The sequence below is a fragment of the Mixophyes fleayi genome, chromosome 4, assembly GCF_038048845.1.
Source record: "Mixophyes fleayi isolate aMixFle1 chromosome 4, aMixFle1.hap1, whole genome shotgun sequence".
In the NCBI taxonomy this organism is placed as follows: domain Eukaryota; kingdom Metazoa; phylum Chordata; class Amphibia; order Anura; family Limnodynastidae; genus Mixophyes; species Mixophyes fleayi.
In genome coordinates this window covers 74,872,410-74,897,329 of record NC_134405.1, presented here as the reverse complement: position 1 = coordinate 74,897,329, position 24,920 = coordinate 74,872,410, and the positions used below count along the sequence as shown (strand labels likewise).

Genomic DNA, 24,920 nt, shown 5'->3' with positions numbered 1-24,920 from the left:
TCATGCCTCTTCTTGTGGCTTTCTGAACTCTTTATATACAGCCACACTCTGAGGTAATTTCTCCCTCACATCTGTCCCATTAAACTCATATTCTCTCAGTTATGATGTACTTTGGTCTCTCATACGCGCTCCCAAATTTGCCTTGCAATCCCGGGGACCTCTTCCTCTCTGTCCCATGGCCATGGCTGTCACTTCCTCCTCACACACTTTTCCTCAGCTCATATCAGTCTTATGTTGCTAAGCAACTATTCCTGGTGAGCCTCCTCTGGGTCCTAGTTCATGGACCACACATTCATTCAATGAGAGGTGTCAAATAACAATGCCAGAGAGGGTGTTATTGTTACTATAACTGAGAACTGGCCTGGTAATATGTAGGGGGAGATTCAAGTAGGCGCGAGGTACCTCAAGAATGTTTATGGAGACACCTCATGCTGATGTTATGACTGGAATCTCAGCTCATTTTTCCTTGCACCAATATATTTGCAAGGAAAAATGAAGGGCTATTCCTAACATAATTGCCATGTGTGCAGTGGGATGTCCATGTGCCACATCTCCGGAAATTGAATCTCCCCCTTAATCTACTGTACATCCCCTGATTGAGTGCCTTTTGGGTATATCAGGAAATGATGGGTCCCTTTCTACATCCTTAGACTTGGGAAATTCACCACAATTACTGTGACTGAGTAGAGATGCCTTAAATAGTTTAGTATTTATGGGGTGTGACAAAATTCTCCATTCAAAAACTCTAATACAGTCACTAATTGAAGAGAATTTAACTAGAAACTTTATTAAATGTGAACAACAGATTCAATAACAAAAAGATTGAAATCTTTACTCCTTGGAATTATCCTCATTGAAGGCTGCAGTCCAACAAAGTGAATATTCACACTTACTGCCCTAATATTTTCTCATCAAAACTTTTCAATTCTTTTTTTACAATAGAGAAAGCTTACAACAAATGATGCTGAACTAAGAGGGTTGAAATTATAAAGCAATCATAAATAGAGAAATGAAGAAAGCAAGATAACGTTGGTAAAGTTATTCAAGGAAGAACTCATTAAATAATAATCTGTGTTTACCAAATTTATGGCCAATGATGAGATAAATCCATCGCAAAATATATGAAACATAAAAATAAATTAAACATGAATAAAGATTTAAATAACTACTATGAAAAGAGAAGTGAAGAAAAATAGGCGAAAAGTGACTAAGGAAAGAGAATTAAAAGTGTGGAAGAAACACATATTGTATCCCTTGAACAACAATGGCTTCTTTTCACAGACCATTAACAGTTCGGTTCTGTTTTGTATTGTAGCAGAGTGTCAGTGAGTAATGAATAATACTGAACTGAGTTGAGGCACTCTACCTCTATTTGGCACATTTGTTCATACTTTACACATAAATATTATCAAAATTAGCATTAGAGTTTTCAATACTGGTGCTGGTGTCTTATGTTCAGTTGCTACTTCTCTGGATCCTGGAATGTTGGGGTGCTATTTGGAAAAAAGACAAATATATAAAATTTAGAAAGCCCCGGAGTTAAATCAGTAGCACCAACGTATAACAATTAGGCATTCCTCCCTGTAACCAATCTTATCTATTAAATTAAATAAATTTATTAGTGTTCACATTTAATAATTAGACCAATTTACCCCCAACAAGTCCCCATATTAAATACATAGCATACACATTTAGCAAATAAACCTATTTCACCCCAACCAGCCCCACATTAAATTATTAATATTTCTATTTAATTAATATACTTGTTTACCGCAATCATCGCAGTAATTAAATAATTAATATTCACATATAGTAAATAGCCACAAATTCAATTAATAGCCCTCAAACCCTTTAATCATTAAAATTAAAAGTCCCGTCACCTTAAATTGGTAGTAAATTAAATTAAATACCCCAATATGACCCCAAAAATAAATTAATAACAACTACTATTAAATAATTAGACACCACCTACATTACATTACAAATTAATAGCCCACCTCCCCCTTCTCTCATACTTACCTTTTTCTTGCTGCGCTGTGTTGGAGAGGCAGACTCTTCTGTCTGCCACTCCTGCATCTCTGCACACATGAGATGGCAGCTGTCATTTGGTGTGTTATATATGTCAGAGGGAGTTTACAAGAGGTGAACATACAAAGGAGTAGGTGGACACACATATAGGGGAAGGAACGGATCATATGATCCGTGGCTGCATGAAGGTAGCTGGTACTGGAGGATGGGTCAGCCACCAAGAACCATTAGAGTCATACATTATCTAGTCTGTGGGAACCCCTTAGAGTCGGGGCCCAGGGCACGTGCCTCCAGGACCCACCATTAATTCAGCTCTAAGGACAGTATTGAATATACTTTCTGTAAGCGACTTTAAAAAGTCATGTACTGTAGGGAAATTATCCATTGTCCTTTGTTTTTGGGAGCCCTCTGCCCAACATTGGAGTCTATAATTTCCACTCATTTTTTCAGTTTGTATAGCAAATGTAATACGATAATTATAAATTTCTATTCTCTACCCAACAGATGCCAATATAATCAGTGTGAAAAGTTAGGATTGTCCTGAGAAAACCAGGACACAAGTGACATGAGCCTTCTACAGTGCAGCACATATATCCCACCCATGGTAGGCTGATAGAATCAAACCCCTGCTTTATAATCCTTCATTTTCAGAATAACATGTTATCAAAGTCTCCATATTTATACTTTAATGAGCCCATTTTCCTGATTTTGCACTTTTCACTACTCTATTTTACACCACAACAATTATATAAAATAATATTAGTCAAAATATTTTGTACTGAGATAGTATTTTTTTTGCATATTACTGCAAACAGTATTTTTTTATTTAATAATGCAAAAATTATATAATATTGTACATACAGTGAGTTTGTTTGTTTTTTCTCATATTAAAATGGGTAAACTTTTGGTAGACCTTTTCTATGATGGAGCAAACTGTTTTAAAAACACTACAGTCTTGGCCAAAAGTTTTGAGAATGACACAAGTATTGGTTTTCACAAAGTTTGCTGCTTCAGTGTTTTTAGACCTTTTTGTCAGATGTTATTATGGTATACTGAAGTAAAATTACAAGCATTTCATAAGTGTAAAAGGCTTTTATTGACAATTACATTAAGTTTATGCAAAGAGTCAATATTTGCTGTGAACCTTCTTTTTGAAGACCTCTGCAATTCTCCCTGGCATGTTGTCAATCAACTTCTGGGCCACATACTGACTGACGGCCGCCCATTCTTGCCTAATCAATGCTTGGAGTTTGTCAAAATTTGGGGGTTTTTGTTTGTCCACCTGCCTCTTGAGGACTGACCACAAGTTCTCAATGGGATCTGGGGAGATTCTGGCCATGGACCCAAAATTTCAATGTTTTGATCCCTGAACCACTTAGTTGTCACTTTTGCCTTATGGCAAGGTACTCCATCATGCTGGAAAAGGCATTGTTCATCACCAAACTGTTCTTGGATGGTTGGGGGAGGTTGCTCTTGGAGGATGTTTTAGTACCATTCTTTATTCATGGCTGCGTTCTTAGGCAAAATTGTAAATGAGCCCACTCCCTTGGCTGAGAAACAACACACACACATGAATGGTCTCAGGATGCTTTACTGTTGGCATGACACAGGATTGATGGTAGTGTTCACCTTTCTTTCTCCAGACAAGCGTTTTTCCTGATGCCCCAAACAATCTGAAAGGGGATTAATCAGAGAAAATGACTTTACTTCAGTCCTCAGCAGTCCAATCCCTGTACCATTTGCAGAATATCAGTATGTCTCAGATTTTTTTCCTGAAGAGAACTGGCTTCTTTGCTGGCCTTCTTGATACCAGGCCATCCTCCAAAAGGCTTCGCCTCACTGTGCATGTAAATGCACTCACACCTGCCTGTTGCCATTCCTGAGCAAGCTCTGCAATGGTTGCTTCCTGATCCAGCAGCTGAATCAACTTTAGGAGATGGTCCTGGCGCTTGGGCGCCCTGAAGCCTTCTTCACAACTATTGAACCTCTCTCCTTGAAGTTCTTGATGATCTGATAAATGGATGAGTTAGGTGCAATCTTACTAGCAGCAGTATCCTTGCTTGTGAAGCGCTTTTAGTGCAAAGCATTGCTCGTGTTTCATTGCAGTTAACCATGATTAAGGGAGGAAGAACAATAATTTCAAGCACCGCCCACCTTCTAAAGCTTCCAGTCTGCTATTCTAACTCAATCAGCATGACAGAGTGATCTCCAGCCTTGACCACGTCAGCACTTTCACCTGTGTTAACGAGAGAATCACTGACCTGATGTCAGCTGGTCCTTTTGTGGCAGGGCTGAAATGCAGTGGAAATGTTGGTTTTGGGCTAAAGTTCATTATCATGGCAAAGAGGGTCTTAATTGCAATTCATCTGATCACTCTTCATGACATTCTGGAGTATATGCATATTGACATCATAAAAACTGAGGCAGCAGACTTTGAAAAATCATATTTGTGTCATTTTCAAAACAAGGACTGTACTGCAATGCAATCAATTGCAAAAGTCCTTGTACTTTTTTGGTATGTTAGACTTTTTCCTAATTTTACAGTTTCCTAGAGTTTAAAACAATTTTTCCAGGTCCCTTGAAAAATGTAAAATGGAATTTTGACTGTAAGTTCATAATGAAAATGCTCTCCTATGGAATTTTTGTTTGTTTTTAGCTTGTAGGGTGAGTGGAGCAGTGTTCTTTCTTTGGGGTTGAAGATCTTGGCAAAAATGACAAGCAATGACAATAGTACAAAATTGCTGGATAGGCGTCACCGAAAAATGGTATTGAATAATGGCAATCAACAATGACAACATATAGAAGGGACTGGCAGTAAAATGGTTAAATGACAGATTCAGCAATGGCAATACTCTTAGTAATACTATACACTAAGAACTGTGATTGTTATTGTAACTTTCTAAAATGTGGCTGTGTAGCAGTATCATGTTAAGCATCACCCTCTTTGCTCAAACCACTGGGTTGGGCATGGAGTTTAGAGTGGGCACACATCCTAAACTCTCATACTGGTGATATAATGAAATAGAAAAACTAAAACCAAAACAAGGTAAACTCTGAGCATAAACTTTCATTCTAAGTTAGAACAAGATGAGGTGGCACAATATAGTGTTGGAAGTATTTTCAACAGCTATGGTGATGCAGATAACGATGAAGGATAATAATGAGTCTCTTTGAAGTGAAGAAAATGTGGAATATGACTCTCCATGTATAGGGCTGTGCAGTTTGTTGCAGGTTACTCACACTTGCCAAGTACACTGACCAGTTCTTTAAAACCTATAGGGCTCTTGAAACATGGATCAAAGGCCTGGATGGTTCTTCAGTGATTCTTCTTTTTAGGTTGTGATGTTGTTCTAGAAGCAAAGGTAGGCACCTGGAACAATTGAAATGGAACAGTACAGTATATTCTGCAAACAAATGGAACCATTCCAGACTCTCTCTAGACCTCTGGACATCTGGACTTCTGGACTTGACCTGGTCCTGGATTCCCTCTGGACCTCTGGTAGCTCATGCTGGTTCTGGATCTCTGACAGTTTATTCTGGAAATAGCAGACTCCTTTATGGAATTGGCAGTTCCCTCTGTACACCTGACAGCTTTCTGTAGTAACCTGGCAACTTTTACTAATGTTTGGCACCCAATGATGGTCGTGCCTACCTCTTCTATGGCATACTTTTGCGCTTGTCCTACTTCTTCCCCCTTTTTGGAGCCAGTCCCTCTGCAATTGGTTGGCTCTTACCTCACTTCCTCTTCTCTCACTTGTCGGGCATGCTGGGAGGTGTAGTTTACAGCGCCCTAGTTAGGGTTAGACATCCCTCCTCTGTCAGTGGCTCTATCTCTCTTGTCATCTCAGGATGCCGAAAACAGATGAAAATCATGGAAAATATCCTTTATTTTTGGAATGAAGCATTTTTTTAAGTTTTAATGATTTAAAAAAAACCAAAAAACTTCTGGGCTGGCCCGGCAAAGCTAACCCTTATTTCTCCAGTGTCACTAGGATCGTATAGAATCACACAGCTGCTCCCACGATATTTTCTTGATAAATTGCAAAGGTAAGTGATTTTTTTTTTAATCGCCATGATAAGCGGCAATAACAGATCATTCTTATTGCCGCAAATGGATAAATAGGCCTTTGGGTGTTCTTTCTATGACAACATTGGATTAAGATATTTTCTTTCTTTTTCGTATGAGTGACATCTTTGATACATTTAGGCCACAGTCTTTGGAAAATAATTAACTCACAGTATATGGCTGTAGCTGGTAATGTCAATGAAAACTTGTTATCAACTACTTTAGAAGGGGTATTGCAGCACAAACTAGCAGAAGGAAATATTGCTTCCACATTTAACATTGATTTTCTCAACATTGATTTTTTTTTTCCAGCTATTTTCTACCTGCAGAAACAATGGGAAATTGTTTATACATATAATGCCAGAGTTATAGATATAGTAGACCCCAGAGCATGACTAGTTGCGCTCCTTTGGGACTTTATGCGGATATGCACATGGTGTTTTCTCTCGCAATCATCACAATCAAGAATTACCGGCATTGCCTGTATGTGCATCTGACAGCCCTTAGTGGAAACTTCTGGTGTTAAACTTCTACACGCAAACTATATTTATATTTTAGGTAAAATACAGATACAGGAACATTCCTCAGGCTCTGAGGAATGTTTCTGATTTCTAAATGTTTAATTTTCATTCCCCTTACAGGATGTTTTGCTCTTGACTTGCCAACCCACTGTAATTTAAATTAAAGCAAAGTGCAGTAGCCTAGAACAGTTTTTATCTAAGTTTCTCTTTCTATATATTTTATACATTTTTAACATTGGTGTGTCATGAAACAAGGAACCATATGGCAATAGTTTCAGGACAGCACGAAGACTGTAAACTACTGGTGTAGACCCATCACCCATTACAAAGATGTATTCTGTACATGGTATTGATGGGTCCTTCTTAGGTTGGATCTATGATTCATGTTATGTCATGACTGACGAAGTAATCTACCTGCCTATTCAGAGATACTCTCTAGCCATGTTTGTATCTGGTCTTTATGGTTTTAGTACGGTATGCAGAGCCAAGGTTTTTTTTTGTTAGCCATGCTATCCAATGATAATGATGAGATGCACAGGTCTGAACAACAGTAGTGCAAAATAAGGCTCACAGTGTCAAAATGCGATGGCCACTTTTTTTTGCAGCTTCACAACTGAGGCTTAATATGCTTCATTTATTTAAGGAGGATAACCTATTCCTCCTTTCTGTGAGTGGTTAACTGATTAACCATTCTATGTTGCCCGATAGGCAAAGTTGTCCACAGTTCAAGTCCAATCCCCAGTAAGCATCGCAATGTTTCTAGGAACGTGAATATTATGTTTGAAAGCAGTGTCGATCTCTAAGGTTAGAGTCATCTGCAGATGGAGGAACTGCAATGGGTTTGTGTGTCCTGCATGTAAGGTGCACAACAGAGAGGGTCTTAATTGTGAAATCACCGGAGATTAGGCATTCACATTTTAAAGCTAGTAGAGATTTGGGTATCTGCACAGCCACAAAATATCTGGGGCTCTGCATAGCTATCTAAGGATTGGAAGGTCTGCATTGCAAAGCTAGCAGAGATATGGGGTCTTCATTGCATAGCCAACAAAGGCATGGGTCTGCATTGCATACCACCTGATGATTTGTGACTACATTGTATATACCATTTATTTATATAGTGCCACTGATTCCGCAGCGCTGTACAGAGAACTCATTCACATCAGTCCCTGCACTAGAGCTTACAGTCTAAATTCCCTAACATAGACACAAACAGACAGACAGAGAGACAGAAAGAGAGACTAGGGTCAATTTTGATAGAAGCCAATTAACCTACTAGTATGTTTTTTTTTTTGGAGTGTGGGAGGAAACCGGAGCACCCGGAGAAAGCCCATGCAAACACGGGGAGAACATACAGACTCCACACAGATAAGGCCATGGTCGGGAATTGAACTCAAGACCCCAGCGCTGTGAGGCAACAGTGCTAACCACTTAGCCACCATGCTTTTTATCTTTTGTTTTTATTGTATAATAAATTGAATTTATTTATATACCTATCCCAAAGTACGAATTCTGCCATCTATGTAAATATCATTTTTTTGATGGAAAAAAAAACATTTTTAAACATATTTGGTACAGGCCTTTTTAGGTCCATATTGTAACAAGTATTCAGCTATTCCAAACCATATAACTATAAGGGTAAATATTAGATGTTTTCCGAAAACCGAGTCCACCGAACGTAGCAGATCCGAGTACCAAGCCCAGACGGCTCAGTACTTGCACGTGCCCTCGGAACTGAAAGCGAGTCAAACATCATCGCTGCGTTGTTGGATCTCATGAGTTTTGGATTTTTCACAGAGATCCAGCGCTATTTCACAGACAGACATAGAAGGGGTAGCAGCGTTCTTGGCAGTCTCCAATGTAGTTGGCCAGCATCAAAGTTAAAAAAGAAAGAGCGAGGAGGGGTGGCAGTGTTCTTGGCAGTCTCCTGTGCCATTGCTCACACTGAAACAGGAGGGAAGGCAGTGTTCTTTTTATCAGTTTCCTCTCCAGTGACATTGCTCATAAAGAAACAGGAAGGGTGGCAGTGTCCTTGTCACTCTTTAGCCACCTTGATCAGTGCCATAGCCCACACAGAAAACAGGAGGGGTGGTAGTGTTCTTATAAGTCTCCAGTGACATTTCTCTGTACCATTGGTCACACAGAAACAGGGGTAGCAGTGTTCTTGTCACTCTCCAGTCTCCAGTCACATTGTTCTTGTCACTATCCAGTCTCAGTGCCATTGGTCACTCAGAAACAGGAGTGGTGGTAGTATTCTTATAAGTCTCCAGTGACATTGCTCTGTGCCATTGCTCATACAGAAACAGGAGGGGTGGTAGTGTTCTTATAAGTCTCCAGTGATATTTCTCTGTGCCATTGGTCACACAGAAACAGGGGTAGCAGTGTTCTTGTCACTCTCCAGTCTCCAGTCACATTGTTCTTGTTACTCTCCAGTCTCAGTGCCATTGGTCACACAGAAACAGGAGGAGTGGTAGTGTTCTTATAAGTCTCCAGTGACATTGCTCTGTACCATTGTTTATACAGAAACAGGAGGAGTGGTAGTGTTCTTATAAGTCTCCAGTGACATTGCTCTGTGCCATTGGTCACATAGAGACAGGGGTAGCAGTTTTCTTGTAAGTCTCCATTCACATTGTTCTTGTAACTCTCCAGTCTCAGTGTCATTGGTCACACAGAGACAGGGGTAGTAGTGTTCTTGTAAGTCTCCAGTCACATTGCTCTGTGCCATCAATATGGATTCAGTCCACAGAAGAGCAGGAGCACCAAGCTGCTGCTCTCACCAGTCATGATTATAGTAATCCCTCTACGTCATCTGCTAAAGCCTATGTTCAAGTGCATAGTGGTTTTAAGTCAGGGAAACAAAAATGCAAGAAGAAAAACACACCAGTAATCAAGGCAAAGTTAACTGCAGAAAAACATAAAACTGCCAACATGCCATTCTACACACGCAGTGGCAAGGAAAGAATCAGGGCTTTGCATTTCTGTATGATTGTTAGTTTTGCAACTGTCAATGAGTCATTTTCTTGTAAGGTCAGTCATGTCGATGCAAGACTTTGTCATTCAGACTTAAAATGCCCAAATCATTTTAAGGGCAAAAGCCAAGTTGGAAAAAAACAATAAGGCATTAGAAGACACTGTATGTTCAGATTCAGAAATGACACAATCCCTGAGGAAAGTCTATTCACAAGTGCTATGTGTAAGCCTGACCTTTTTGATACTGTACTCATAAAGAAGCCTCCTTTCAGCATTTCTGAAGATGGGTGGATGAGCAGCCCAAGTGTAGCTGGTGATACACAAATTAAGGATGCCACTTTGGAATTGCAACAGGATAAGGGGGATATTTGTGTAGCTGACAACGGTGCTAGTGAGGATGTTGATGAGGATGATGTTGTTTGTGTGAGTCCTGCACCAGTGGAAGCAGTTCTTGCAGTGATAAGAAGAAGGCCATTGTCATGCCTGGGTATAAGACCAAAAAATCCACCTCTTATGTGTGGAATTACCCAAATTCTGACAACAGTTGTCTAGCCATTTGTAAGATTCTAAAGCTCCAGTCAGTGGAGGTAGGGACCTTAACCATCTAGGTGTCGACTATGCTAGTATTAGATCTGTGTCCAATATCCACTATTAATGCAGCTGGTTTCAGACAGTTAATTGAGGTCTTGTGTCCCCGTTACCAAATTCCATCACGACACCATTTTACTAGAAAAGCTTTTCCTCGCCTCTACCAGAAGGTTCGTAAGAATGTAATTAATGGGCTACAAAATGCCATCCTACCCACTGTACACTTAACTACAGATATGTGGACAAGCGGAACTGGGCAAACTAAAGGTTATATGACTATGACAGCCCACTGGGTTGGTGATTCGCCTTCACCAGCAGGAAAAGCAGCAGTATGTACCCAAGTATGTCACATTTTTCATAGGCAGGCTACTTTGTTTATCACCGGCTTCACTAAGACGTATTTAGCTGACAGTCAAAAACTAACGGATGTCATTGTTACATGGCTTATCCCACTTGGACTCTCCTCAGGATATGTAACTTCTGATAACGCCACCAATATTGTTAGAGCATTACAGCTGGGTGAATTCCATCACTTTCCCTGTTTTGCTCACACAATAAACTTGCTGGTGCAGAGCTTTTTTAAAAAAATGACAGGGACCTGCAGGAGATGCTGTCTGTGTGCCCATTAAATTTCAAGACATTTCTGGCATTCTGCAGCAGCATGTAGGAGATTGCAGCAGCGACAACAACAATTTAATTTGCACTGCCACCAACTGATAACAAGGTGGAATTCCACCCTTTATATGTTTCTGAGGATGGAGGAACAGCAAAAAGCCATCCACACTTACTTCGCAAGCCATGATATTGGGAAAGGTGCTGAGACCATTCGAAGTATTCACCTGTGAAGTGAGTTCAGACACTGCTAGCTTGAGCCAAGTGATTTCCGAAATTAGACTTTTGTAAAAGCAGCTTGAGAAACTGAAGGAGCAGATGAAACAAAGCAATTACGCTAAGTATGTCGGACTGGTAGATCAAGTACTTTATTACCTTCTCCAGGATCCAAGAGTTATCAAAATCTGGAAATCAGATCACAACATTTTGGCGACTGTGCTTGATCCTGGGTTTAAGAGCTATTTCATTCTTTCTTTCCAACTGACCCAAATCTCAAGAGATGCAATGATTCTGGTCAGCAACTGAAAGCTCAAGTTGTGCATGACATAATGATGTCTCTTCCTTCAGTTTCTCTTTGTTTCCAACTGATCCACATATCAAGAGATGCAAGGAATGCATGGTGAGCAAGATGACAGCTCAAATGGTAAGTGACACATTGGCATCTCCGCCTTCAGTTTCTCAGGCAACTGCTGCTTGGAAAAAACTTAGCTTTTCCAAGAGACCCAGGGATGATGCAGATGACTCAGCACAACATTTTGACATCTGGTCTGGTGTAAAAGAATTGACCAAAAACTGCAACACCTCTGCCGTAACTCCACCTGATCCTACTATCAAAATCCAAAGGATGGTGGAGGATTATTTTAATGACAGCATACAAATAGACACATAAGACAGTACCATTACATACTGGGAGGAAAAAAAGGCAATTTGGAAACCCATGTACCAATTTGCTTTCCACTACCTTAGCTGCCCACCCTCCAGTGTGTACTCAGAAAGAGTTTTCAGCACAGATGGGAACCTTGTCAGGGAGCGGCATAGAAGGTTACTTCCTAACAATTAGGAAAAGATGATGTTCATCAAAATGCACTATAAATTCCACGAGGAAGGCCTTTACCGGATATTACATCAAAGTACACAGACTTCTATAATGGTGGATTCCAGAGGTGAACAATTAATATTGTGTGAGGATGATGTACACACTGATGAGGATGAGGCTGAGGATGATGACAACAACATCTTGCCTTTGTAGAGTTCATTAAGAGCACTGTTAGCTTAGGTGCCTTAATCCCATTGTTATCTTGGTTTCTGGGGGTCCAAACAAACCAAGCACTTCAGCCACGAAAGTGGCACTCCTTGTCGCTGAAGAGCTTGGTTTGTTAAAGTGTGCATGTCCTTTTTAAGATCCAAATTGCGGGTGGTTGGGAGGGACCAAGGACAATTCCATCTTGCACCCCTTTTTTTTCTGCCACTGTTGTGCGGCATTGTTTCCTAGATGTGCTATGATCTGCTGTGTGTTTGTGCCATTGCTCTGTCGATTAGATTGCAGCAGCCACAAGAACAATTTAATTTGCCCTGCCACCAACAGAAGCAAGAGGTGGTAACAAGGTGGAATTGCACCCTTTTTATGCTTTAGATGATATAGGATCAGCAAAAAGCCATCAGTCTTAGAGTTCATTGGTTTGTTAAACTGTGCCTCCTTTTTCTGTGTGAGTTTGTTAAACCTTTTTAACATATTTCCCAAGGACAATTCCATCTTGCGCTGTTTAACATTTTGGGCTTGGTCTATCAGCTTGTGCTACAGTCGACATTTGAGGTTTCAACAGTATTATTAGGTAGCCAATTCACACGGTGGACAGTATGATTAGGTAGACTATTCAAATGTGGACAGTATTATTATAGGGCTAGGGATATGGTTTAGGACAGGTCTAGGGACAGGGATAGGACATGTGTAGGGATAGGGAAAGGGATAGGTTTAGGGATAGGGACAGAGATAGAGATAAGTACAGGTCTAAAAATAGGGACAGGGATAGGGAGAGGGTTAGATTTAGGAATAATACTGTCTACATTTGTATTGTCAAAATAATCAATACTACCTACATTGCAAATAATGTCCTAATAATACTGTTGATGTCATTATATTGTTGACTTTATACCCTCGTCCACTCTGCTGCCGATCAATCATATTATGTAAATCCAACATAAGGGTGGGTGGGAGTTCCGAAGAACAATTCCATCTTGCACCACTTTTCTTTTCTGCTACTGCTGTGTGGCAATGTTTCCTAGATGTGCTGTGAACTGCCGTGTGTTTGTGCCATTGCTCTGTCGCTTAGTATCCAGCCAGCTTGCTGCAGTCTGTGGCCGAAAGTGGATGAAAATAATATTGTGACTTGTAAGGTGTTCAAAATTCAAAATTGACAGTAAATGACTGGAAATTAGTGTTATTGCCGTTAATAATAATGTAGGAACAAAAAAGAGAGCCAAATTATGTGATTTTAGCATATTTTAGCCATTTTCCAAAACAATACAGTTCCAAAACCAAAACCAAAACACGCAACGGTGGTTTTTCCAAAATCAAAACTAAAACCAAAACACAAAATTAATACAGATCCAAAACCAATACCAAAACACGGGGGTCAGTGAACATCTCTAGTAAATATGTTATGGAACCTTATAAAGTTTGTACTTTAAAGCACATACTTAGGAGCAAATGTTTGCAGGGGCACCAAGAGGGGGTGAAGGAATGGTGGTGGTGGGGGAGCTGGCCTTCCTGTTCAGTGGCCCCATTAACCATGGAAGGGGCCCCAAGAACTTTCTCTTGGCGGCCCTGGACGTATAACTATGGTTACATCCTTAACCATACTATCAGTTCAGCGTGCAAAATTTGGCACCTCATCTCTAAATGTTTCATGGCAAGATCATTGCATTTTCACAATTGTACATGTTAAGTAGCTTAGCAGGACCTTAAAAATGTAACACAAGTGCAAATTATTTTTGTTGTCAGCAAGTGCATCATTATGTTATAATGTACAATGTGTCCTAGGGATGAATTTGTTAAATAGAAATTACCTGTTACCTTACAGCCCAACCATTTGCACTGCTGAGTAATTATGTTATTAAATGCGTTGAACATTTCTAAAATATTCATTATCAGGTTAGTTCTCTCCTAATAACAATAGTAAATCATATGTATTCCATAACCTAATATTATTTTATTCATTGGCAGGAAAGTAAATTCAACCAAAGACCCAATATGGATTTATCTGAAATGACAGCCTTTGAGCAATGAAATAATATGAGACCTTTGACATTGTTCCCCGGAATGAACCCACTGGGTGTATACTACATTCTGCCCTGGGTCCTGTTCAGCACATTAGCTAAGCTTGGCGCTATGCAATGTGATTAAACTTAACGCATCTGATTAACCTGTTCCATAAAGGGCTTCGATAGCTCTGGGGAACACAATGCAAAATGAAGCATGTGGATACAATTTGGCCTCTATTAACTTATCTTTTGCTAGTTCTATTAATTAGCAGATTTGAATATGCAATAGAAGTCTGCAGGCATGTTGGGTCAAGTCTCTCTTTTATGTGTTTCTGTTGAAATGGATTGTTTATCCCATTTTGATGTAATATTTTTCACTATATGTAGTTACTAAACATATTACAACAATAGCATGGTTGAGTTGAATTGTTGTGAGCATTTGTTTTAGTCTTCACAATCTCTGTACATCTATTCAAAGATTAACTCAACGCACAATCTAAAACTAAAACCAAAAGGTAAATGTACTTATTACATGGCGGAACATGGAATTATGTCATTAATCAGTTCCTCCTCACAGTCCTCCCCTATGCGTTGTTAGGCAGATCATGATGGAAATTTCAATTGCAGAACTCTGGAAGGAGGATACTGCCATGCCATTCATCCTCTTTATCACCTGCATGTGTCTCCACGTGCAATGAGATGTGTACTCTGAGTTATGGAGTCCCTGTTATTCAAAAATCGTGGGTAAGCTGGTGGGTGGTCTATTGGTTGTACAGGGGGAATGGCAGTCTAGAAGGCTGAGCTCCCATTGCTGTGGTTAACAGGCAGCTGCTCTCTGCTCCAGGGAGAAGCTGTAGCAACCTAGTTTCGGACCTGCCTACTGCCGCATTGGCGGGCCTTCTGGAGAGTCCAGGCCCTTTACAATAGTCCCCCAAAACCTCCCTTATAGCAGCCCTGTGTGTACTGCTCTTGCCCCCTATCTTCTCTATAGTGCATTATAGTCAGTAGGGTCTGGGCTGGGATAGAGCACTACACCTAGTCGGCTCAGTGTTACACATGGGCCCAGTGCAGCTGTTAGAGCGTTGATGCAACTAGACTAGAGTGGGTGGTATACTCTAGATGTAGTTTAGCGTCAGTCGGCTGAGTGGGGAAGGAGTGGTTCTGTTTGCCCGCAAACCCCCTGAGAGACCGAGACGTTCTGCTTTGTGGTGTCTGTCTTTCTGTCTGTGTGCTCTTGTGTGTCTTCTAATTTTTCCTTACAGAGTGTTGTTGATTGCAGTTATGGAAAGGAAGATCCAAATATGGCGAGATGTTGAGGAATTCCTGCAAAGACAATTGGGACAGGACTTCAGAAATAATTGACACATCTCCATGTGGAGTCCTCTTGTGGATGTCCCAGTGGTTGCATCGTGATCAGGTAAGAACTATGTAGGGATGTGCACCGGCGACTTTTGAGGTCTCGTGTTTTGTGTTTTGGATCCGGATTTTCGTTATTTTTGGGGTTCGGATTTGTCTCGCAAAACACTTGACGAAAGGTCTCGGTTCGGATTTAAGGTTTTGGATTCGGATTTTTTTTTAAAAAAACAAAAAGTTTAAAAATCAAGTTTTTGGGCTTATTTTCACTCCTAGGCTATTATTAACCTCAATAACATTCAATAACAAGCATTTCCACTAATTTACAGTGTATTCTGAACACCTCACAATATAGTTATTAGTCCAAAACGTTGCAACAAGGTATCTTTCTGGACTGCGTAGAGGAGTGGGTCACCACAATATATATTAAAAACCCTGAACTTTTATGATTCGCACCAATAAATGTACCTGGACTGCGTAGAGGAGTGGGTCACCACAATATATATTAAAAACCCTGAACTTTTATGAATCGCACCAATAAATGTACCTGGACTGCGTAGAGGAGTGGGTCACCACAATATATTAAAAACCCTGAACTTTTATGAATCGCACCAATAAATGTACCTGGACTGCGTAGAGGAGTGGGTCACCACAATATATTAAAAACCCTGAACTTTTATGAATCGCACCAATAAATGTACCTGGACTGCGTAGAGGAGTGGGTCACCACAATATATATAATAAGAAAACCATCAACTTGTTTGATTCGCACCAATAAATGTACCTGGACTGCGTAGAGGAGTGGGTCACCACAATATATTAAAAACCCTGAACTTTTATGAATCGCACCAATAAATGTACCTGGACTGCGTAGAGGAGTGGGTCACCACAATATATTAAAAACCCTGAACTTTTATGAATCGCACCAATAAATGTACCTGGACTGCGTAGAGGAGTGGGTCACCACAATATATATTAAAAACCCTGAACTTTTATGAATCGCACCAATAAATGTACCTGGACTGCGTAGAGGAGTGGGTCACCACAATATATATTAAAAACCCTGAACTTTTATGAATCGCACCAATAAATGTACCTGGACTGCGTAGAGGAGTGGGTCACCACAATATATATTAAAAACCCTGAACTTTTATGAATCGCACCAATAAATGTACCTGGACTGCGTAGAGGAGTGGGTCACCACAATATATATTAAAAACCCTGAACTTTTATGAATCGCACCAATAAATGTACCTGGACTGCGTAGAGGAGTGGGTCACCACAATATATATAATAAGAAAACCATCAACTTGTTTGATTCGCACCAATAAATGTACCTGGACTGCGTAGAGGAGTGGGTCACCACAATATATATTAAAAACCCTGAACTTTTATGAATTGCACCAATAAATGTACCTGGACTGCGTAGAGGAGTGGGTCACCACAATATATATTAAAAACCCTGAACTTTTATGAATCGCACCAATAAATGTACCTGGACTGCGTAGAGGAGTGGGTCACCACAATATATATTAAAAACCCTGAACTTTTATGAATCGCACCAATAAATGTACCTGGACTGCCTAGAGGAGTGGGTCACCACAATATATATAATAAGAAAACCATCAACTTGTTTGATTCGCACCAATAAATGTACCTGGACTGCGTAGAGGAGTGGGTCACCACAATATATATAATAAGAAAACCATCAACTTGTTTGATTCGCACCAATAAATGTACCTGGACTGCGTAGAGGAGTGGGTCACCACAATATATTAAAAACCCTGAACTTTTATGAATCGCACCAATAAATGTACCTGGACTGCGTAGAGGAGTGGGTCACCACAATATATATTAAAAACCCTGAACTTTTATGAATCGCACCAATAAATGTACCTGGACTGCGTAGAGGAGTGGGTCACCACAATATATATTAAAAACCCTGAACTTTTATGAATCGCACCAATAAATGTACCTGGACTGCCTAGAGGAGTGGGCACTGGTCACCACAATAAAATATATAAAAAACCTTCAACAGGTCTGCATTACACTACACATACGGCTGCTCCTCCATCCTCTCCATCATATACATGTTGGAGTTTTAGCGTGTGACAACCTCTTGTTTTTGATAATGTCAGTGCATTTTGAATATTTTTCAATTTGCCCCACACCACTGAATGTACTTTATCTATGATACGCATCTATCTATCTTGACTGCGTAGTGTGGTGGCCCCGGTACACAATTTGGTACCGAGGCCACAATATAATTAAAAAACCATCCACGTGTCAGAATTCCACCAAACAAGTATCTGGACTGCGTAGTGGGGTGGCCCCGGTACCCAATTTGATACCGGGGCCACAATAACATAAATACACCCTCCACGTGTCAGAATTCCACCAAACAAGTATCTGGACTGCGTAGTGGGGTGGCCCCGGTACCCAATTTGATACCGGGGCCACAATACCTCCTCCAAACATGGTACAGACAATTCGTCATTGAGATCCCATCAAGTATGTTAAAGACAGACAGACAGGGTCCAAGTGTTATTGGTTGACTTTGTAAACCAAAAAACTGTCCCTGTTGCACATAGTCGTGCAATGAAGACTGACTTTTTCATTTAAAGGCACCATCTTTCAAGTGTAGTGTTTGTAAGTCTAAGCCATATTATACTTTTGGTAAAATTGGTTTATTTTGTTCCTCTTTATGGTAACTACTAATAGAATTAAAGTATTAAATAGAAGCGGCAGTTCCTCTTTATGGTAATTAGTAATAGAATTAAAGTATTAAATAGAATTAAAGTATGAAATAGAATTAAAGTATTAAATAGAATTAAAGTATGAAATAGAATTAAAGTATTAAATAGAATTAAAGTATGAAATAGAGTGGTATAGAGTTGTAGTGTGGTATAGATAGAGTGGTCCCCACAATATAATAATAAAACCCTCAACTGGTCTGAATTCCACCAAACAAGTATCTGGACTGCGTAGTGTGGTGGCCCCGGTACACAATTTGGTACCGAGGCCACAATATAATTAAAAAATTGGGCATCAACTGTCACCGTTGTTTAATATCTGATACACCTAAATATGGACTGCACAGTGGAGTGGCCCCGGTAGTAAATTTGGTGCCGGGGCCACAATACCTCCTCCAACTTCCAAGTGTAGTGTTTATAAAGACGGACAGCGTCGAAGTGTTATTAGTTGGCTTTCTTAACCCTAAAATTGTCCCTGTTGCAAATATTCGTGCAATGGACAGTTACTTTTCTATTGAAAGACTCAAGCTTTCAAGTGTAGTGTTTATAAAATATAAACAACAATACAGTAGTTTTAGAGCACGTCAATACCTCTTGTTTTAAATTATGACACGGCATTTTACTTTTGGTTTAATTTCTTGAATTTTTTAAAATTTGGTTTTACTTTTTGAACATGGCAAACGACTGTTGATTGGTCATATAATGCAAAAAAAAAAGGTCCAAGATGGAATTGTCCTTGGGCCCTCACACCCACCCTTATGTTGTTGAAATAGGACATGCACACTTTAACAAACCAATCATTTCAGCGACAGGGCCTACCAAACAACTTTGGCTGAAATGATTGGTTTGTTTGGGCCCCCACACCAAAAAAGCTATTCATCTCTCCCTGTACAGACTAAACAGGCTCTACTGAGGCAAGATGTCGTCCTCATCCTCAACCTCTGATTCCTCTCCCCCTACAGTGTGTACTTCCTCCTCATCACACATTATCAATTCGTCCCCGCTGGACTCCACAACCACAGGTCCCTCTGTAGTATCTGGAGGGCAGTGCTGTACTTCATTGAGGAATTGATTATTCATTTTTATAAACATCATTTTTTCAACGTTGTGAGGAAGCAACCTCCTTCGCCGCTCACTGACCAGGTTCCCCGCTGCACTAAAAACTCTTTCCGAGTACACACTGGAGGGGGGACAACTCAGGTAAAATAGAGCCAGTTTGTACAGGGGCTTCCAAACTGCCTTTTTTTCCTGCCAGTAACAATATGGACTGTCTGACATGTCTACTTGGATGGTGTCAGCAAAGTAATCATCCACAATTTTTTCTATTGTGACAGCATCCAATGCAGCGAGAGTAGACATGTCTGCAATGGTTGGCAGGTCCTTCAGTCCGGACCAGATGTTATCAGCATCCCCGCCAGTGCCTCTTTTGGGAAAACTGAGCTTTTTCCTCGCAGCCATAGATGTGGAAGAAAATGAGGGTGGAGCTGTTGGCATGTCACGGTCCTCTTCAGAGGACAATCTCCTGACCAGCAGGTCTTTGCACCGCTGTAGACTTGTGTCCGCCGGAAACAGAGACACAAAATACGCTTTAAACCGAGGATCGAGCACGGTGGCCAGAATGTATTCCTCTGACTTTAAAAGAGTGACCACCCTCGGATCCTGGCAAAGCGTACGAAGGGCTACATCCACAAGAGCTACATGCTTGGTGTAATCGCAATGGCTTACCAGCTCCTCCCTCACTTTCTCCAGCTGCTTCTGCAACAGCCTGATCAGGGGAATGACCTGACTCAAGCTGGCAGTGTCGGAACTGACTTCTCGTGTGGCAAGTTCAAATGGCTGCAGAACCTTGCACAACACGGAAATCAGTCTCCACTGCGCTTGACTGAGGCGCATCCCCACTCCTTTGCCTATGTCGTAGGTGGCTGTGTAGGCCTGAATGGCCTTTTGCTGCTCCTCCATCCTCTGCAGCATATAGAGGGTGGAGTTCCAGCGCGTCACAACCTCTTGTTTGAGGTGATGGCAGGGCAGGTTCATGCTTTTTTGATGTGCCTCTAGTCTGCGGTAGGCACTGGCTGAATGCCGAAAGTGTCCAGCAATTTTGCGCGCCACCGCAAGCATCTCCTGCACACCCCTGTCACTCTTGAGGTAATGCTGCACCACCAAATTAATGGTGTGGGCAAAACATGGGACGTGCTGGAAATTGCCCATATTTAATGCCCGCACAATGTTACTGGCATTGTCTGACACCACAAATCCCCATGAGAGTCTAAGTGGGGTAAGCCACTGGGAGATAATTTCCCTCATTTTCTCTAATATGTTGTCAGCGTTGTGCCTCTTATTAAAGCCTGTAATACACAATGTTGCCTGCCTTTGCATGAGCAGCCATTTTGTAGATGCTGCTACTGATGCAGCTGTTGCTGTTGCTGCGGAAGGGGATGCATCTACCCAGTGGGCTGTCACAGTCATATAGTCCTTCGTTTGCCCAGAACCACTTGTCCACATGTCCGTGGTTAAGTGGACAGTGGGTACAACCGCATTTTTAAGAGCACTGAGGACACTTGATCGTACTTCTCTGTACATTTTTGGTATCGCCTGCCTAGTGAAGTGGAATCTCGAGGGGATTTGGTACCGGGGACACAATACCTCCATCAACCCTCTAAATCCCACTCTACTGATGGCGGACACCGGGCGCACGTCTAACACCAACATTGCAGTTACAGCCGCAGTTATACGCTTTGCAATAGGGTGACTACTATCGTATTTTATGGTCATGGCAAACGACTGTTGGACGGTCAATTGTTTTGTGAAAGACTTAGCGGTCTTACGACTTCCCCTCTGGGAAGATGACCGACTAACAGCAGCAACAGCAGCAGTGGCAGTAGTAGGCGTACCGCTGCAGGATTCCTCGGATGAATCCCGTATTGAGGAGGACTCAGTCTGGCTGCTGACTTGGGCTGCAGGACTGAATCTGATGGAGATTGTGGAGGAAGTTGACGAGGAGGGTGTTGCTGGTGTGTATCCAACTGGACCACGGGATTTAGGTGTCCCTGTACCGATGAGGGTCCTAGCCCCAGTTCCTGAACTAACCACTGAACTATGAAGGTTATTCAGGTGACGTATAAGGGAGGATGTTCCTAGGTGGGCAAGATCCTTACCCCTGCTTATTTGAGCTTTACATAAGCTACATATGGCCATACATTGGTTGTCTGGATTTGGATAAAAATAACTCCAGACCGAAGAGGTGCATTTTTTGGTCTTCTGACCAGGCATGACGATGGGCTTTTTCATCCCATGGACATCAGCTGTTTCCCCCCCTGGTGCCTCATTTACAATAACCACATCACCATCCTCATCATCAAGTTCCTCCACAGCGCCAGCTACATCATCAATAGCCTCCTCCCGAGCCACCTCTTCCCGTACAGTGATGGGAAGGTCAGGCTTGACAACCACCAACATCCTTGGACTCGCCTTGTGGATTTGTGATAATTTCTCTTTAGAAGGCAGAGTTGTTTGCTGTTTTGTTGCTGACAGCATAACTCTCTTCAATTTTTTGTAGGGGGGGGAGGAGGAGGAGGGCTAAGATCCGTGGGTGAAGCTGAACCACTAGTCATGAACACGGGCCAGGGCCTAAGCCGTTCCTTGCCACTCCGTGTCGTAAATGGCATATTGGCAACTTTACGTTTCTCCTCAGATGATTTTAAGTTTCTCTTTTTGCTACTTTTTCTTAACTTGGGCTTTTTGGATTTTACATGCCCGGTACTACGAGATTGGGCATCGGGCTTGGAAGACGACGTTGATGGCATTTCATCGTCTATGTCATGACTAGTGGCAGCAGCTTCAGCATTAGGAGGAAGTGGGTCTTGATCTTTCCCTACTTTATCCTCCAAATTTTTGGTCTCCATTATATGTAGCACAAGATACTGCAGAATGTGTGAACTTGGTAATATTGCAGTACCAATGGACTTATACTGCTGGATTGGTTTTGCAAATTTGGTTATAATTATTATATTTATTTATTTTTTTTTAAATTTTTTATTTTTTTTTACTTTTTTTTATTTTTTAAAAACTTGGGAATAATGGGGAAATAACTATGCCCTTAGAAGCACAGAGCACAGGACACAGCACCACTGGACTGAACAGGACACGGCACAGGACCCAGCAGCACTACGGACCTCAGCAGGACAGAGCACAGGACACAGCACCACTGGACTGATACTGCAGAATGTGTGAACTTTGTAATATTGCAGTACCAATGGACTTATACTGCTGGATTGGTTTTGCAAATTTGGTTATAATTATTATATATTTATTTTTTTTTTTAAATTTTTTATTTTTTTTTACTTTTTTTTTATTTTTTAAAAACTTGGGAATAATGGGGAAATAACTATGCCCTTAGAAGCACAGAGCACAGGACACAGCACCACTGGACTGAACAGGACACGACACAGGACCCAGCAGCACTACGGAACTCAGCAGGACAGAGCACAGGACACAGCACCACTGGACTGATACTGCAGAATGTGTAAACTTTGTAATATTGCAGTACCACTGGACTTTTACTGCTGAATGTGTGAACTTGGTAATATTGCAGTACCAATGGGCTTATACTGCAGGATTGGTTGTGCAAATTTTGTGGTAATTAAAAAAAATTAAAGTAGTTTTTGGTATTTTTTAAAAAAACTTTTTTTTCTTTTTTTAAACACAGGGGAATATTGGGGAAATAACTATGCCCTTAGAAGCACAGAGCACAGGACACAGCACCACTGGACTGAACAGGACACAGCACAGGACCCAGCAGCACCACTGACCTCAGAAGGACAGAGCACAGCACACAGCACCACTGGACTGATACTGCAGAACACAGCACAGCACATCACAGCACAGCACAGCACAGCACAGAACTAAACAGCACAGCACAGAACTAAACAGCACAGCACGAGATCTACCAGGACAGAGGACCACCTAACACACCCTCCCTCTACCCTGATCAATGCCCGAGTGAAGATGGCGGCCACTAGCGGGGAATTTATAGGATCCGAGTATCGTGAGATCCGACAACGGGATTATGAGTCAGAGCCTCAGTTTCATATTTGAATTTGGCGCCAATACCCGGATCTGTCTCGGATCCGACTCGGATCCGCAACGTTCGGGTGGGCTCGGATTTCATAAATCCGAGTGCGCTCATCCCTAGAACTATGTACATGTTATTTTCCTGCAGTCGTTACAAGTACAGAGAAATCAATTGCCTGCAGTTCAGTATTCATCATATGAGGCTAATAGTTATTAAAGGTCATTTTTGGGGGCTAAAAAAGTTAGTTTAAAATTACATTTGTTCTGTTTGTTATTTTTAACAGTTTTTTAAATAGAATTTGCTGTTCAGACCAGTGTTTTAAACCCTGGCTTCACTTCACTTCAAATGATCTACTAATCTCTGTAATTTGGCTCTTAGGTCCACTCAAATTTTGAAATGTGCTACATTGTGTAATTCAAGCACAAAAGTTGAAGGTTGTCAATCAATAATGAGTTATTATTATGGTTTATTTATATAGCACCCTCGTATTATGTAGTACTTTACAGAGAATTTTTCACCTTTCGCCACAGTATCTGCCCTGTTGGATCTTACAGACTATAAATTCTTTACTAGGGTTAATTTTGTCAGCCACCAATTAACCTACCAGTAGGTGAAAGGAAACCAGTGGAGCGCCTGGTGGAAACCCACTCAAACACAGGAACAGCATACAAACTTCACAGATAGTGTGTTCTGGTCATAATCAGTTATATGAGGCAACAATGCTAACCACTGTGCCACTGCGCTGCCCAGTGAGTAAAAGTAATGTTGAGAGTGTGTCAGAAAATCTTATTAACATTGTGTTGTGATTGTTTTATTGATGTTTCAAATGCAAGACTAGCTAGCCTCATGCTGGATGGAATGAGGGAACAGTACATGTTGAATATAGGAAATGAGTAAATGTGCGGAGATAATGCCCTGGCTTAAATCATATTTGCATTAAAATAATTATAGTTTTTCTAATTTCACACAGGAAATATATCTGAGGGTTTTTTGTTGGCAAAAAAATAATTATTCTGGTGTGTTTTAATGATACGCATGTCAGCCTTTTGAGTTTCCCTGAGATTTGAAGGTATTAACTAGAGACAATTCTGTATACAAACATACTTTTGTTTTCCAGCTACTCTGTGCAATGCAAAGATGTGACTTAAGACACAATCCACCCTCTCTGATCTGTCAGGATTTAAGGTCAAGTAGCTGCATGGTGCATTGAATCCTCCCTGACGCTGAAATGACTTTGTTTCTATCCGCGGGGCCTTAAACAGACGGCAGGAAATGGATTTGCTTGAGATTTCCCTGTATGTTTTCCTCTCTATCCTGTCAGGACAACTCAAAAAGATTCTGCTAAAGAGATATTTGGTTTTCCGAGCCTTCGATACTGAGGAGAAATATATGCGTACATTTATACTTTGCTACACGCAGTGAATGAGCTCTGGGCCGTTAGAATGTGGAGAATTGATTGCTCTCACTCTGTTCTGTTTCCAGCCCCGAGCTGGGAGTGGGCAGGAATGTTTAACCATTCCCTGTTATGGTGTATAAATTATATATTTATATGATAGGAACTCCTACTGGTCATATATTTCTTTATACGATACAACTGTAAAGCCACTATAGCAAATTCAACCCAGATTCAGTACAATGGTCAGTGACAATGGAGACATTTATGAAAACTGGTGCAAATAAAAATAGTGATAATGTTCAGA

The 24,920-nt window shown here is 41.0% G+C and overlaps 1 long non-coding RNA gene across 1 annotated transcript; it reads left to right on the top strand.

Annotated features, from left to right (window-relative positions):
• Nucleotides 1-15,204: 15,204 nt before the first annotated feature.
• On the top strand, nt 15,205-24,570 carry LOC142149891 (uncharacterized). Its single transcript, XR_012690904.1, has 3 exons — nt 15,205-15,460; nt 23,794-23,969; nt 24,338-24,570. It is a non-coding gene; the product is annotated as an uncharacterized LOC142149891 (long non-coding RNA).
• Nucleotides 24,571-24,920: the final 350 nt, after the last annotated feature.